The 15,044-nt window shown below is 46.1% G+C and overlaps 1 protein-coding gene across 5 annotated transcripts in view; it reads right to left on the reverse strand.

The window, feature by feature from the left end:
* The window catches only part of LOC135918021 (protein phosphatase 1 regulatory subunit 21-like), a 247,346-nt gene that overhangs the window by 9,158 nt on the left and 223,144 nt on the right, over positions 1–15,044 (reverse strand). The window lies entirely within an intron of this gene.

Consider the following 15,044-nt stretch of genomic DNA (forward strand, 5'->3'; position numbering starts at 1 on the left):
CTGAGCCAGCTGGTACATGACTTGGAAAGGAAACAGCACTAAGAATGGCACTAAACAGAAAAACAAGACGGAGCTATGCTTTGTGCCTTTCTGTTTATTCCCATTCTTGGTGCTGTTTCCTTTTGAAGCTATGCAGGTATAGTTGCTGATGGTGAAATTTTTAAGATTAAATTTGTTGTAAAGTGCTGCGACTCCTGCAGGAATCATACATTGGACCAGGTGTTCAAGGCCAACTGCAACCAAATTTCACTCCGGCTAAATTTATTATAAATGGGTAGTACATACCACTCAAGCAATCTTGACAATGCCACAGGGCTGGTGATTGCATAGTTTTGCTCTTAGCAGACTTTGTATGGCACCTAAGCAGAGGATGCATGCACCTGGTGGTGTCACTATGATGCAAGTCCCAGCACGTCCCTTCCAAGATTTTTCAGCATGTTACGGGCACTCTGGCTGGCTCACGTCGCCACGCTTGGAGAACCACGGAGACTAATCAGAGCACGCCACGCATTAGCCCGACCATTGCGGCACCTATCTGCTGACTGCAGTATCTACGCTACAAAGCAGCGTAGCTTTGAGATTGTAGGCTGTGCAATCTCGGAGGTCATGCCAAGCAGCTGCGCGTTAGGTCACGTCACTTTGGGCTAGCAGTAATGGCAGTGCTTTTTTTAGTTTCACCATCAAAAACAGGTATATTTGCGAGCTTTTCGTGACCCTTCCATTCATATTCCTAACGTCAAAATTTTCAATGGAGGCTCCTCTATATCTACTGTTATACTATATGGGTTACATAATGAGGCAGGCACTGACAATACCTGTTTATTGCCATCACACAAGACCAACAACAAACGACTGTAGACTTGTGTGACCTTGTAGAATCACAACCCAATTTCCGGAAAAGCTGTCTTTTTCAAGCTGTTGCAATAAAAATTTAAGTTGCCTTTAAATAAATCACACACTTTAAGGGGACCCTGAAAAGATTTTGAAGATTTTCTACAAAAGTACTGAGTCGTTAGAGTAGGTCCTTCTGATCACTAATTGACGCATCTAAGTGCTCCGCGTAAAGCGTGTAATTTATTATAAGGTTTTAAAAATGCACATCGCTGCCGATCGCAGCACACTGCGCGGTAGAATTTTAAGCCGCCCCTACCCATATGACGGAAATCACCCATATGACGTCAGTGGGACGAGCTATCCGACTGGCTGACCAGGGCGCGTGATCGATAATTTTTCCAATTTTATGGTAAACAAATGATGTTCGTAATAGTTGGAATGGTTAGTTAATTTGTTTTTATAAACAGAAAGTAACATAAAGGGAATGCACAAGAACAATTTTTCAGTACACTTAAGCACTTCTGGCACACAGCAAGTGTCGCCTGCTTGCGTTACAACGTGCTCCGTCTTTGACAAGAGCTCCGCCATCAGTGTCGATCTGTCTTTTCGCGAGCGCTATAATTCAACTTTGTTGCATTGTGGACTGCAAACGTAGCAACTGGCAATATGTCAAGCTGCGACATTGCGTCCCTCTGCAAGCCAGTAGACAAACGGACTGGCTGCAGCGCATTAGACTGCCGCTATCCGGTCGGCGCCAGGATTTGCACGATTGTGGCCATCATTTTACACCGGAAGATTACTAACGCAATAGCGTTTCGCAAGTCCGGTATTAGGGTAAACACAAGCTTAAGGGGACAGAGCCTGGCCGTGTCCCGTTGCGGGTCGTTTCATGGGATGAACAGAAACGCAAATGTGAATAGTCTGCACGGTGCAGCCACCTGGTGGCATAGAGCTCAACCAGACACAGCAGCAGTAACAAAATGTATTCTTCTTTGCTGCTGGTGTAAATTTTTCGCAGGAATGTAATCGTTAACACGTTGTTTTTAAAAATGTTTCAAATGTTTTGCACTTGGTCAGAGCAATATTAGCTCTTTCTTTGGCTGGTTAAGCTTTGCGCCAACGGGTGGCTGGACCATGGAGACCGATCAGGCAGCTCATGTACGTCTACACTTTATCAGTTCCTTCATCAGCTTGAGTTTATGCTTCCATCATTCCATCGAAACTTTCCGCTATAGTGTGTGTGGTTAACGGAATACCAGACACGTTCGGCGCTGCGACAGAATGCTCACAATGCATGCTGCTTCGATAGCTCTCGCTTGGGGTCGACGACCAAGCGACTAGCTGAGAGGTTTCGCGAGGGGGGGGGGGGGGCTCCGAAACAACCAGGAGTGGACGATGTGACGTCGCGATGCGACGCAGAGCCAGTGAAGGCGGAGCTTAGCCACGATGGCTCGGCGAACAAGTTGAGGAGGAAAAGCATAGCTAGGGAGGAGGGTAACTTGTAATCGCTTGTAGCTCCATTAATACGTAATGCTTCACTTAAATAGTGGTGCGAATGTTCTACTTAAGCTGTACCCTACGCCTCTACAAAATTTGTCCGAACCGTTTCAGGGGCCCTTTAAAATGTTGCCCCTATATCAGTGGTCTGTTTGAAATCTTTGAGAATACAACGCGTTCAGGCACTTGGTAAAGAACATTTACAATGCAGTAATTCATCCACACAATTTGTCAGAATATTGGCCGTAACACGCCCCCAATTTTACAAGATTCGATCTTGACGACATTTACATTTCCCCCGGGGCAGCACATCAAATTGTGCATTGTCTTTAAAACAGAGTTACAATGCCCAGGGTAACCTGCATAAGTAATTTACTGCTAAGGCCTGTAAACTGTCCACGCACTATCAAGTTTGTTTACATGTTACCTATAACCTGCCTCTAATTTTAAACAAATATAAACAATGCGCCTGTTGCAGTTAATCAAGAACACCATGAAACTTACTACAAACCTCATATAATGGGCAAAATAAGTAACAAAAGATGAGTTAAATAATTAGTTGCAGTGCTTATAATCTGGCCAGGAAAGTCAAAGTTTCTTTACACACTGCACTGAGCATGACCCCCGTTTCCAGTAAACAAACTTTGTGTAGAGTTATCTCAGGTTATTGGGAACCATAGCTCAGAGCGCCAGAATTACATTTTTGAACAAACTGTCAAAATGTCAAGTTTCTTTGGACCTAAGTTTAATCTTGATGATATTTGTTGTTCCGACAGAGAATCAGGCGAAATTCTATGTGCTCATGTAACACTCATAATGCTCCAAAGCACTTGCATACATAATTTATTGCAAATGTCGCAATAAGCCCACCCACTTTGAACTTTCCCTGCACATTAACCATTACCTGGCCCTTAGTTTCACCAAACAAGAACAAGATACCACCTTTACTTATCCAACGACAAGGGGCGAATGCCGTATCACACATGAAAATACTGTAAAAACAAGAATTCGTAACTTTTTTGTAGTGCTCCTAATAAGGTTAGTAACATTAAATATTCACAGTGCATTCAATGTGCCCCTCATTTCTGTTAAATATTCAGACTATGTAACGCAGAGTTCTTCCTGGGCACTAGGAAACATTGCTAATATGGGCAGCATGACATTTGTAGCCCTTTCTTCATAATTTATTTTCAAATGCTGTACTTGATCCACGGGCATTTAACTCTGCACACGCACATCTTCTATAGCAGCGTGCCTGCAGTTGCTAAGTTTGACCTTGGTGTGCTTGGTAGTTACGCAACAACAGCTTGCAAGATTTTGCACCTCTTGTAGAAGTTAATTATATATTCTCTGGAGAGCTTGCTTATATAATTTATTGCAGAGGATGTAATCAACCAAAACAATTAATTATGAATACACAATAACCCTAATGTGCCCCACATTTTCGCCAAATATAAGCATTGTGTAACATGGGGTTCCTTCAGGACACTGGGAAACAGATTTTAGAAGATTTACAATTTTAGATTTAGAAATGGGATTTTAGAAGAGCGTATTTAAAACAAAGATTAATGATGCCTCGCTTAACTAGTTTGGAATGCGCTGATGAAAATGGTAGAATGGCTTTCTTGCATCCGGGCTCACAGCATCGAAGGAAGGGAAGAATGCCATTCTACCATTTTCATCAGCACATTCCAAACTAGTTAAGCGAGGCATCATTAATCTTTGTTTTAAAAATGTTCTTCTAAAATCCTGCAATCACCTGGTACAAATGAAGCTTCGAAAACCAAGTTTCACGCCTAAGCGCAGCTGGCTATCCCTTGCAAATGCCGACAGCATGTTAAGAAAACGTGATCACCCAAATTCCACTGCCCAACAGAGTAGAAGCAGAAAAGTGGTTCTCATGCTGTACTTGCACCAAGCTAGCCATAATAAGAAAAAAATTGGGAATCATGTTGGTGTTGACGTCGTGTTCTCAGCCCCTTTAAAGTTGTCTGGTTTGTGCGTGAAAGTTCACAATACTACAAAAAAGGTGTCATTACTACAATAAAAAACACCAAGAAGCATTTGTTTCATGCGTGGAAGGAGTGGTGTACCCTATTCCTTTAAGCTGCGGGAAGGAATACATCGGTCAGACGGGAAGGTGCCTCAATGATCGCTTATGGGAGCATTCCAACAACGTTAATATACTTGTAAAGACTAGTCATGTAGCCGCGCACTGCTCGCATTGTGGCTGTAAACTCTTGTTTGACAAATCAAAAGTGATATCTAGGAACCCAGATCAAGCCACTAGGGAAATCATCGAGGCATTCGAAATGGTAACTCTGTAAGTTGCCCATCTTTGTAGCTGTCAAAAAAAAAAGAAATCATGTTCCTATCGCGGTAGTGGCCTGTGGTGAATGATTGTGCCAGAAAGAAATCTGTGTTGTGATATTGGCCTGTTGTACAATTGTATATATGTGGTAACCACATCCAATAAAGATTCAGTTGTTGGTAGCGCTGTGTCTGTTTCCTTCTCCTGTTCTCATGTTTTTTTGCACTTTGCATCAAGTTATGCAGTACAGCCGAAACCGGCTATATCGAACTGGCAAAAATATGCCTATCAATTCGATATAAAGCATAATTCGATATAAGCCTTCTAAATAATTGGATGTCATAAAAGCACATACCATTGATAAAAACACTTTATTGATGAAACTAGCTTAGTTTAGCACGAAATAGTCCAGCATTTTCTTCTGCTTGGGCAATTTCGCTGCCTGCGACGCACGCACTTCTCCACATTGTCTAAGGAGTCGGAGAAACTGAGGCCGCAACCTTCCGCATTTGTGCAGAAGCACCGGACTAGTGCGAGTGCACCAATCTCTTCGGAGGATGTGGGCAAAGAATCGTTGTCCCTTTCCTCATTGTGCCCATTTTCACTTGTGCTCGGTAAGATGTCGGCAATGTAGTGTTCGTTTTCAGGCTCTCCCGTGGTCGTGACACCATCATCTGCACTCACAAACTCGTCCACCATTGATTTGTCAACACCTACCGGAAATTCTGACAGCTCGCTCCAAACATTGGCAACACCAGCAACGGCTTCGTCGCATTCATCAGAATTTACACTCATCACCGAGCACGCGGAAGCCAGCACGGCTGAAGCAACTTCGGGTGAACCGCTTGTACACGGCTGTGTGCAAGCATCGGGCACCATGGGCACTGGGTCACGAGTTTGGCCGCTTTAGCCATAATCTCCCCCTTCTTGTTCACGACCGTGCTGAGAGTGCTCCTCGGAATCTTGCACGCTGCAGGAACATCCGACTTCTCACTGTGTTTGACCCGATTTATGATTTCGAGCTTCACAACGAAAGGCGAATTTTGCCGCTTCCTCATGGCAACCCTGCGGGAGAAAGCCCACAAGGCGCACACACAATGAACCAGTAAAGCAGCGAGGCAACTTGCACTTTCACCATCTTGTACGACGAGGGCACAAGAGCCTCTGATTGGCTGTCTAAGCAAGCGCTGCGGGCGGGCCAGGATCATTTTTTGCAGGGGTGTGTCAGGGGCTCGTCCGAGGCAGCGCAGTCACGGTAGAAAGAGCGGTTGGAAGGAGCCGTGCCGCCAGGTATCCCTGCCACCGCGAGGGAAAGCCTACTTCTGGGGGCACTTTTCCGCTGCTTGGCGTTCGATATATCGGGAGTAGCTGTTATTTTTGTTCGATGTAAGCGTAAATTTTGCTATATATACTCATTGTAACTGTACAACGTCCAGAAATTATTCGATATCTAGAATGATTCGATGTAAACGGGTTTGATATAGTCGGGTTCGACTGTGCCAACTAGCCCATCAGTCTGTTCTCATGTATAAATAGCCGACATGTTTGACCCGTAGATCAGGTTCCAGCGCTTGATGACTGTGCTGACCGCTTTCATTGTGACTGAGCGTTACTTTCTTTTCTGGGCTCAAGTTTGCCCAATAAAGTGTTAGTTTACATCACTAGTGGATGTGCCTCTGTCCGATTCTTCCCCGTCACAAGAATGTGACATCAGTGAAGGTGCTTTGTTGCGTACTAGAAACCGCCTGCAAGCCACGAGGCCCTGCAAGTCCAAGCTGTGAAGACATCAATGCCGCCAAAGAGCAGTGAGCAAGCCGTAGGCTGAAAAAATTGCTGCCAGAGTATGGCCTTCTACCCAATAAGACAAAGAAGATCATGGCCAACAACAATGGCAGACCAAGCACTGCCTGCAGCCATCGTACTGCAAGAACCAAGGGATTCACCTATCTTCTTCAGAGAGTCCTCGGACGACACCGAGACCTGGCTCGTGAACTCTGGAAGAGTGTCCACCTACAACTGGAACTGTGAGAAGATGTTGTGGCATGAATACTTTTCCTTGGAAGACACCTATTGGACTTGATCGCCAGAATGATAAGAAACTTTTCACAGGGCACTGAAATATTTCTATCTGAGGCCACCAACATTGAAAAGATGCTAGAGATGTGGAACATGCAATTCAACCACCACACACTTATGACAAACTATGCCAAAGCTCAAGCACTAGGCACCAACCACTTCTGGGAGACCATCAGAACAGTTGTAAAGAATGAGATGCAGATGTTCCCTTTGCCGCAGCCTCAAGTGGTTTTCATTGCTAGCATCATCCACGAGAATATACTGTGGCCATTGTAAGTTCCCGAAGCACAGCTAGAACTGCCAGATGGAACACGTCGGAACAGCTAGAGGGAATTCATCTAGGCTCTGCTTGTTGAACGTAGACAACCAGATACAAGAAGCCGGCTTGACTCGAGCAGAAAGCTTCGCATTAAAAGAACACTGTGGGTGCACAACAGCATGGGCAAAGCGCACAAAGCATCTAGCAGAGTATACTAACTCTGTGGCTAGCAGACATGTGGGACCTGTTCGCTGATACATGAGAATGGTACAAGCAACGGAAGCGGACGATGTAAGCGCTGGTTCTCTACGGTCTAAACTGTATGTCACTTCTGGAAAGCTGTCATGATGGAATTTTTTTTTTTCAGTTTCAGAATGAAAAATGTCTATTTTTGCAAGCGTTTTGTGACGCACTCACTTGCATTTCAAGCATAAAGTTTTTCATAGCAGCTACTGTTTGTCTAAATTATGTGAAACTGGGCTTCTTACACAGCTGAAGATTTCGTTGCAGTTGGCGTTTAAAGTTCAAGTCAATTACACTGTCTGCAGACCAAGCAAATGTGCTGGGTAAGACTCAAAGCCACCGTTCCTTGAATGTACTTGACGATCAAGTTAGTATCCAGCCTTGCACCAGCATCATGATTTCCCTCAGCACAGAAGCAATTGGGGACATGGATGCCATCATCTAGAATGGCCACAGCTACTGCTTGACCATGAAATTGGCATCAGAAGGAGAATCCTATAATTGCGTGGAGGAAAAGTGCAGGTACTGGTGACAAATTTCAGCCAAGAATATAAACAACTAAACAAGGGCACAGAAATCATATACCGTATTTACACGATTGTAAGTCGACTCGAATGTAAGTCGACCCCCCCATATCGCGCGCCCGAAAAAAAAAAATAAGAGAGCATACCCGAGGGCGCATTCGATAATGAAAATTTATTAGTAGCCGACATGGTCACTGGACTACTCGTCTTCACTAGTGCTGCCATCGTCATCGTTGATGCAGTCCCACAGCGCGTCGTGGTGCAGCGAAATTTCAAATTTGGCAAACGACCGCACCAGGACATCTTGCAGAATAGCAGCCCACGCCAAATGCACTCAACCACACGCAGCCGTCAGGGAGGCTCTTTTGACAGGTCCGGTTGGCGTAATTTCGCAGTCTTCTGCCGCCAGCCACTCGTTGTACGTACTCACGGCGGAGCAGAACCTTAAAATTAAGGCGAAGGTCCGGGCTTGTTTCACGACCACGTCACACTTTACTGGCAGTGACCGATCACGCATTTCAGCGACGTACGCCGCAAGTTTAGCCTACAGCTCCGGAAAGCGTCCAGACTTTGGCACGTGGGAAATTTCTCACTTGTCATACCAGGTGAAAATTTGCAGTCGCCACTCTCGCACCACCCGTTTACAAACATCGAAATCGCGGCCCGCTGTGCAGTGATTTGTTTCTTCGGCGTAAAGGATGGCAGCCCTTTTGAACGGTGCTGTGAACGAGTGCCGAACGATTAGTGGGCCTGGAGCACTCATGACGACTGGGGAAGCATAGAAGTAGCACGTAGCCGGCAGTCAAGTAGAACGCGTCAAACCAATACCATGCCAATACTAATGCCTTCAAGCACAGAAAGAGAAACCAGCGCGCAGTGTCTGCTCTTCCATGAACTACCGATACTCCCCGCAAGCGCCGCCGTTCTGAGGGTGCCGCCGCAAATGGGAACAGCGGCGCTTCCATCAACTATCGACACCCCCCATAAGTGTTGCATGCACTGTAAAACTCTCAAAAATGTTGAAAAACCCTTCCGCAAAGCGAAATAACATGCGGGATAGCGAAAAGATACGGGTAGGGCCATATAGCAAACATAAAATTCTAACTACGTCGTAGCTCCCGTTGGTATCGCTTTTTTTTTGGCGGGGCCATGTTTCGGTTTCGATTGTATGTCGACCCCCCAACTTCAGACTTTCAAATTTAAAAAAAGGGGTCGACTTACAATCGTGTAAATACGGTACATGGAACAAGTTACAGCAGTTAGCAATGTGCTTGTACTCTTGAATTCTACAGAACCAACCACTGCAGTATGAGTTCCCAACCTAGCTTTTGATTTAAGAGAATTTTAGCTTCTCCAGTATTGCAGTGAGTGCAGGCAGACTGGATATTTTGCCGGATGAGCAAGAGGCATAAAGGTGAGCTGGCCTGACGGATGCTGCCACCTGGTCGTGCAGAGCTGAACCTGAGAAACACAGCGCTAATATTGCATCAACCAAGTGCATCCTACCTACTTCAATGGTAAAATGCATTTAGTAATTGTAGTGCACTAGTGGTAATGATAGTGGACTTCGTAATGCACTAGAATGCAATGGTACAATGCAAAGTGGCCGCTCACGCTTACACCTTCACGCAAGTGGCAAAATGCCCAGTCCGTCTACATTTACTGGAGTATCGGACAAGCTAAATCTCTATATTAATCCAAGACTTCCAAGGCATAGACAGAAACAGCTCAAAGTTCTCCTCCAACAATACAACGACTGCTTTTCATTGTCATCAAGGATTTGACAAGCATCCGTTGCTAAGTGCTACATAATAACCGATGAATGAACTTGACTCCTCTGTCAGAGCTTGTATAGAGCTTCGACGCGAGAACAAGAAGCCACAAAGCAACGAGTTCACGAAATACTGTGCAATGAAACTATCCAGTCATTCAAAAGTTTGTGGGTGTCTCTTGTAATCTTAGTGAAGAAAGGTGAAACTCTGCATTCCCTGTTGATTATTGTTACCTGAACAAAGTCACGAAAATGGGCCCTTCCTATGGTTAGACAATGCATTGCACAGGCCCTGCAATATGAAGTATTTTTTGTCCATGTACAGTTAAACCTCCATAAAATAAGCTTCCATATAACGAAATCCTTTATGTAATGAAGTATTTAACTTTTCATAACCTCATGTCCATAGAACACCATGTATTTAGAACCTCAATATAACAAAGTGTATTTGTGTGCAATTTCAATAGAACGAAATTGCACTTCCCCCGCAAAGGAATGCAGAGACAACAAATGGAAAATTCCGTGGACGCAGATGGTCAAACAACTGAATTACAATCAGCTGCTTGCAAATGCACTTCTCAAATGGCACACAGCACTACAAGGGTGCCCGGCGAAGTGGAGCCGCATTATAAAGTACAAGTGTGACAAGATCCTATCCTAGGTAGGATCCTATCTGATAAGATCCTAGGTGCGCGTGAAAGTGTGAAAGGGTGAGGCAAGAAAGGTGGTGACTTCAAGAGTGCTGGCTTCCCACACGAGCAAAGGGAAAGAGAGGGAGGGGAGCTCACTTGCAGTAATGCGATCAAGAGCGCACGAGAGGTGTGCCCGGTTGCCCGATAATTCGAAAAATTTTGTCGCCCTTTTCCTTGTAAAAAAAATAAATTGGTGACTGCACTTATTTGCATAAAAGGTTAAATTTCAATACAACAAAATTTCGAGATAATGAAGCAAATTGCTAATTTTACCTACTTCGTTATATCGAGGTTTAACTGTATCAAGCCTGGCTACTGACAAATCAAAGTTGACAAGAGGAATAGAGAGAAGACTGGCTTTATCACACTGGACGGCCTCTATGGGTTCAAGGTCATGTCATTTGTTCTTGGCTTGGCACCTGCAAACTCCTTAGTATGCTTTGGATACAGTATTGGCTGGCTTGAAATGGGCAGACCTGTCTCATCTACTTGGATGGCATTGTCATCTCTGCAGAAAAATTTGAGAGATCACCTGAAGCGTCTTGGAACAGTGCTAGAGACAATCAAGCCATCTAGACTAACCCTGAAGCCCAAAAAGCCATCGCGAAGTTCCCACAGTCTGTCAACTGAAAGGCAAAGCGCAGGTTCCTTGGTCTGTGTGCCTACTATAAAAGCTTTGTCAAGGGCTTTCCTCACATTGCTATGCCTTTGACTCATCTCATAAAATCAGACATTGAGTTTAAGCGGCACATACTGTTTATGTAGTGAAATGATGCCTGCAATTGCCACCATAACATGCACATTTCAACGAATATGCTGATGCTGAAATCCACCTACAGGAGTGGCATGGGACTCGGTGCTGTACTGGTCCAGAAAAAAAAAAAATTGACTTGAAGCTGTCATACCTTAGGCTAGCCGGTCACTACGAAAAGCAGAAATCAATTACAGTAAATCCTCGTTCACTCAAACTTTTCACTCAAAGAGTTTTTGTACAGAACTCTGGATATCTCGAAATCTAGGCTTTGGATATAACACGGAAAAGACAACAGGGAAGCGTCACTTGCACTTTCATTTCACCCATTTGCAGCTCGCTAGCAGAGTCAGCTTGCTAGCAGAGCCAGATGCCACGCTGGGCCACACTCCCCAATCATCTTTCCACCTTCGTTCTATCAACGGTATAGTGCTCTTGCTCAGCTACTTGCTGCTACTTTGTTGTGGTGTCATGCAGAGGCAGTTATCTACCGACTACCTTACCTGCTATGCTGAAATGAAAGCTCTGCCCAAAGGTAGTGCGGCCAAAGTGGCAAAATTTTTTGTTGAGGACATCCTTCTACAAGATGGTGCCGCAGAAGTGCTCACGACCTACAGAAGAACAGCTTTTACAGTGGAGCTCACCCAAGAGATTATAGACAAGTTCCCAGAGGACAATCGTCTACCACCAGCAGACGAATGGTCTTATGAAACGCCTATATACATTTGTCCCTTGCCAACATCTTGGTAATGCATGTTCACATTGAGCACAAGAAGTGGAATGCCACGCTTCCACACATAATTTTTGCCTACAACATGGCAGTGAAGAAACCCTGCAGCTCATCCGACTGCCTATCAAGAACCAGCAAAGACCTGACAGCCAGCATTACAATCTTCAACAATGCTTTGTGAAATATCAGTCCAGCAACCATATTCGGGTTTGAAAACCAATACACTGATGGGGTCTCAGTGAAAAACTTCTGCGATGGTATTTCAAACCATGCAAGATACTCTGACGTCTTGGTGCACTGGACTATGAGCTCGTGCTCGCCAGTGTCACAAAATCACAGCGACAACCGTACAAAACTTAAAGTTGTCCACACAGTGCATCTGAAGCCATTTTAACCGAGCCAATGAATTGAAGAACTTTCCTTATTTCTGCCTTGCTACTTTCTTGTTTTTCTTGAATAGCATCAATACGACACTTTTTAAGAGCGGGGCATGACATGCATACATTTTCATCATTTTCCAGTGACCATTCCATTCATCTCACTTGGCTGCAGTGACGGAACTGTGAACATTGTACTACGCTATCTGCTTCTGTACAGGCTCACGTACATTTTTCACAGTTGATATCCAAGCTTGGACACAAGGTTGGCATGGACCAAGCTGCGCCTGTGTGCCGTCGTGCACTTGCATGCTACTGCTGCGTCCTACTATGTCACAAGCTGCAGCCTACTGTGGGGATGCTCAACTCTCCTGATGCGCCCCCTGATGTTGCTTTTCCTGCATGACTCTTGCGTCTCCTGTAATCCGGCTTGTCCCCGTAGCTAGGCGCCAGCGGCGGTCGGTGTCGTTGCAGCATATTATGAGAGATGGCGCGAGTATTGCACAGCTAATGCTGCCCAACAACAAGGTGGGTTAGTCAAGTGTGACAGGGAGTAGGGTCTTCCTCTTTGGCTTGGGGTCAGCAAGCGTTGCAGAAGCTTCACGCATGCACTGACACATTTCGCGGGACCGTCCTGGAGAATGCCTAGGAGCAGGACACCGGAATGGACGAACACGATTGTTCGAACATAACACCGTTCGCATGACTGTACGTGCGAATGACTAGGCATTAGTGTCCAGCATGGGAATGAACATGTATGCTTACTATCCGATTACAGTGAGTCAGGCTTCCTTGATTTGTTGCGTGCCCATCGGCATGTTCTATGTTTTGCGATTCGGCTAGCAGTCGTTTGTGTATGAAAGGTGTCTAATATGAACACAGCACAAGAAAGCAGCAGGCAGAGTGTCTCAACCAGAGCAGCTCAGGCAATCTCAAGCTCGCACCTCCCATGCAACTGGCGATGTGGCTGTGACGCCGGGCATTCCTCTTCACTACAATCGCGCCCCACAGGAAAAGGAGCCATGCTGGCAACTCATGGTGAACATAGAACCATGGGGTCATAATATGGCTTCAGGCGTTGTACGTGGACGGTTTCATGACCACGACAGCGTTAGTCCGTAGGTGGCGTGACAGGCTCGACAATATAGTTCACAGGCGATGTCTGTGCTACAACACGGTAGGGTCCTTGATATTTGGAGACAAGCTTGGATGAGAGTCTAGCAGGAACGGCGGGAACCCAAAGCCACACAAGGGAGCCTGGAAGAAAGTGACAATGCGGGTGATCATCGTCAAGTCTAGATTTTTGTTTCCATTGGTCGACGGCTGTAAAGGAACAGGCGAGCTGATGGCATTCCTCTGCGTGGCGGGCAGCTTCAAAGAGGGGCGTACATTCGGATGAGTCGGGTCTGTACGGAAGAATGCTGCCAAGGGTAGTCGAAGGTTCGCGGCCATAAAAGAGGAAGAATGGGGAGAAGTTTGTGGTCGCCTGTGGTGCAGTGTTGTAGGCGAACGCGATGAATGGCAAAATGAGGTCCCAATTGGTGTGATCAGAGGCAACGTATTTGGAGAGCATGTCGTCAAGGGTGCAGTTAAATCTTTCCGTCAGACCATTAGTTTGAGGATGGTAGGCGGTGGTGGTGCGATGAACGATGCGACATTCAGCAAGGAGCGTGTTTACGCCTTTGGAGAGGAAGACATGTCCTCCATCACTTAAAAGTTTGCGAGGTGCACCGTGACGGAGAATCAAGTTTTTCAGGAGGAAGAATGCTATATCGCAAGCGGTGGCAGCAGGCAGAGCGGCTGTTTCTGCGTATAGTGTCAAATGGTTGATGGCGACGACTATCCAGCGGTTCCCGGAAGCCGTGCTCGGAAGGGGTCTATACAGGTCAATGCCAATGCGATCGAAGGGCCTGGCAGGACACGGGATTGGTTAGAGTGGACCAGAGACATGCTGAGTAGGAACCTTGCGGCATTGGCACTGAGAGCACGACCGAATGTACTTGCACACAAAGGTGTACATACCATGCCAATAAAACTTGGAGCGAAGCCGGGTGTACGTCTTGAAGACACCCGCATGTGCACACTGCGGGTCAGTGTGGAAGGCAGAACATATTTCACCACAAAGGTGTCAATGTATGACCAGCAACCACTTGCGATTGTCAGAGACGTAAGTCAGGCGATAGAGAAGTCCATCCCGAATTTCGAAGTGAGATGCTTGACGGCGCAAAGCTTGAGAAGGTGAAGGAACAGTCGACGCGTTTGAAAGGAAGCGGATAAGAGTACTAATCCAGGCATCCTGGCGTTACTCCGAAGCTATGTCGCAGCCTGCTGGGAATGAAAGTACTTGGTCAATGGCAGAGAGACAGGCATCGCTTTTGGTTGACACGGGCGAATAAGAAAGCGCGTCGACATCGGTGTGGCGGCGGCCAGACCTGTAGACAACGCGCACGCTGAAATCTTGCAACCGCAAAGCCCAGCGAGCTAATCGACTCGAGGGGTCCTTCAACGTGGACAGCCAACAAAGTGCATGGTGGTCTGTAATCACATCGAAGGGGTGGCCATAGAGGTAAGGTCGAAATTTACCAAGTGCCCAGATTATGGCCGAACACTCCTCTCCTTAACGGAATAATTCTTCTCAGCTTTGGCGAGGGTGTGGCTGGCGTATGCAACGACGTACTCGTCAAATTCAGACTTGCGCTGTGCGAGCACAGCGCCGAGTCCAACACCGCTGGCGTCGGTATGTACTTCGGTCGGAGCTGTCGGGTCAAAGTGACGCAGTATAGGTGGCGAGGTCAGTATACGACGCAACTCTTGGAAGGCATTGTCACAAACGGACGACCAGGCGTAGTCATTCAAGTCGCTCCCTAGAAGCTGATTCATGGGAGCGGTGATGGACGCAAAATTCCGAATGAAGTGGCGAAAGTAAGAACACAGACCAAGGAAGCTGTGAAGTTCTCTTACGGAGGAAGGTTTCGGAAA

The sequence above is a fragment of the Dermacentor albipictus genome, chromosome 7, assembly GCF_038994185.2.
Source record: "Dermacentor albipictus isolate Rhodes 1998 colony chromosome 7, USDA_Dalb.pri_finalv2, whole genome shotgun sequence".
NCBI classification, from domain to species: domain Eukaryota; kingdom Metazoa; phylum Arthropoda; class Arachnida; order Ixodida; family Ixodidae; genus Dermacentor; species Dermacentor albipictus.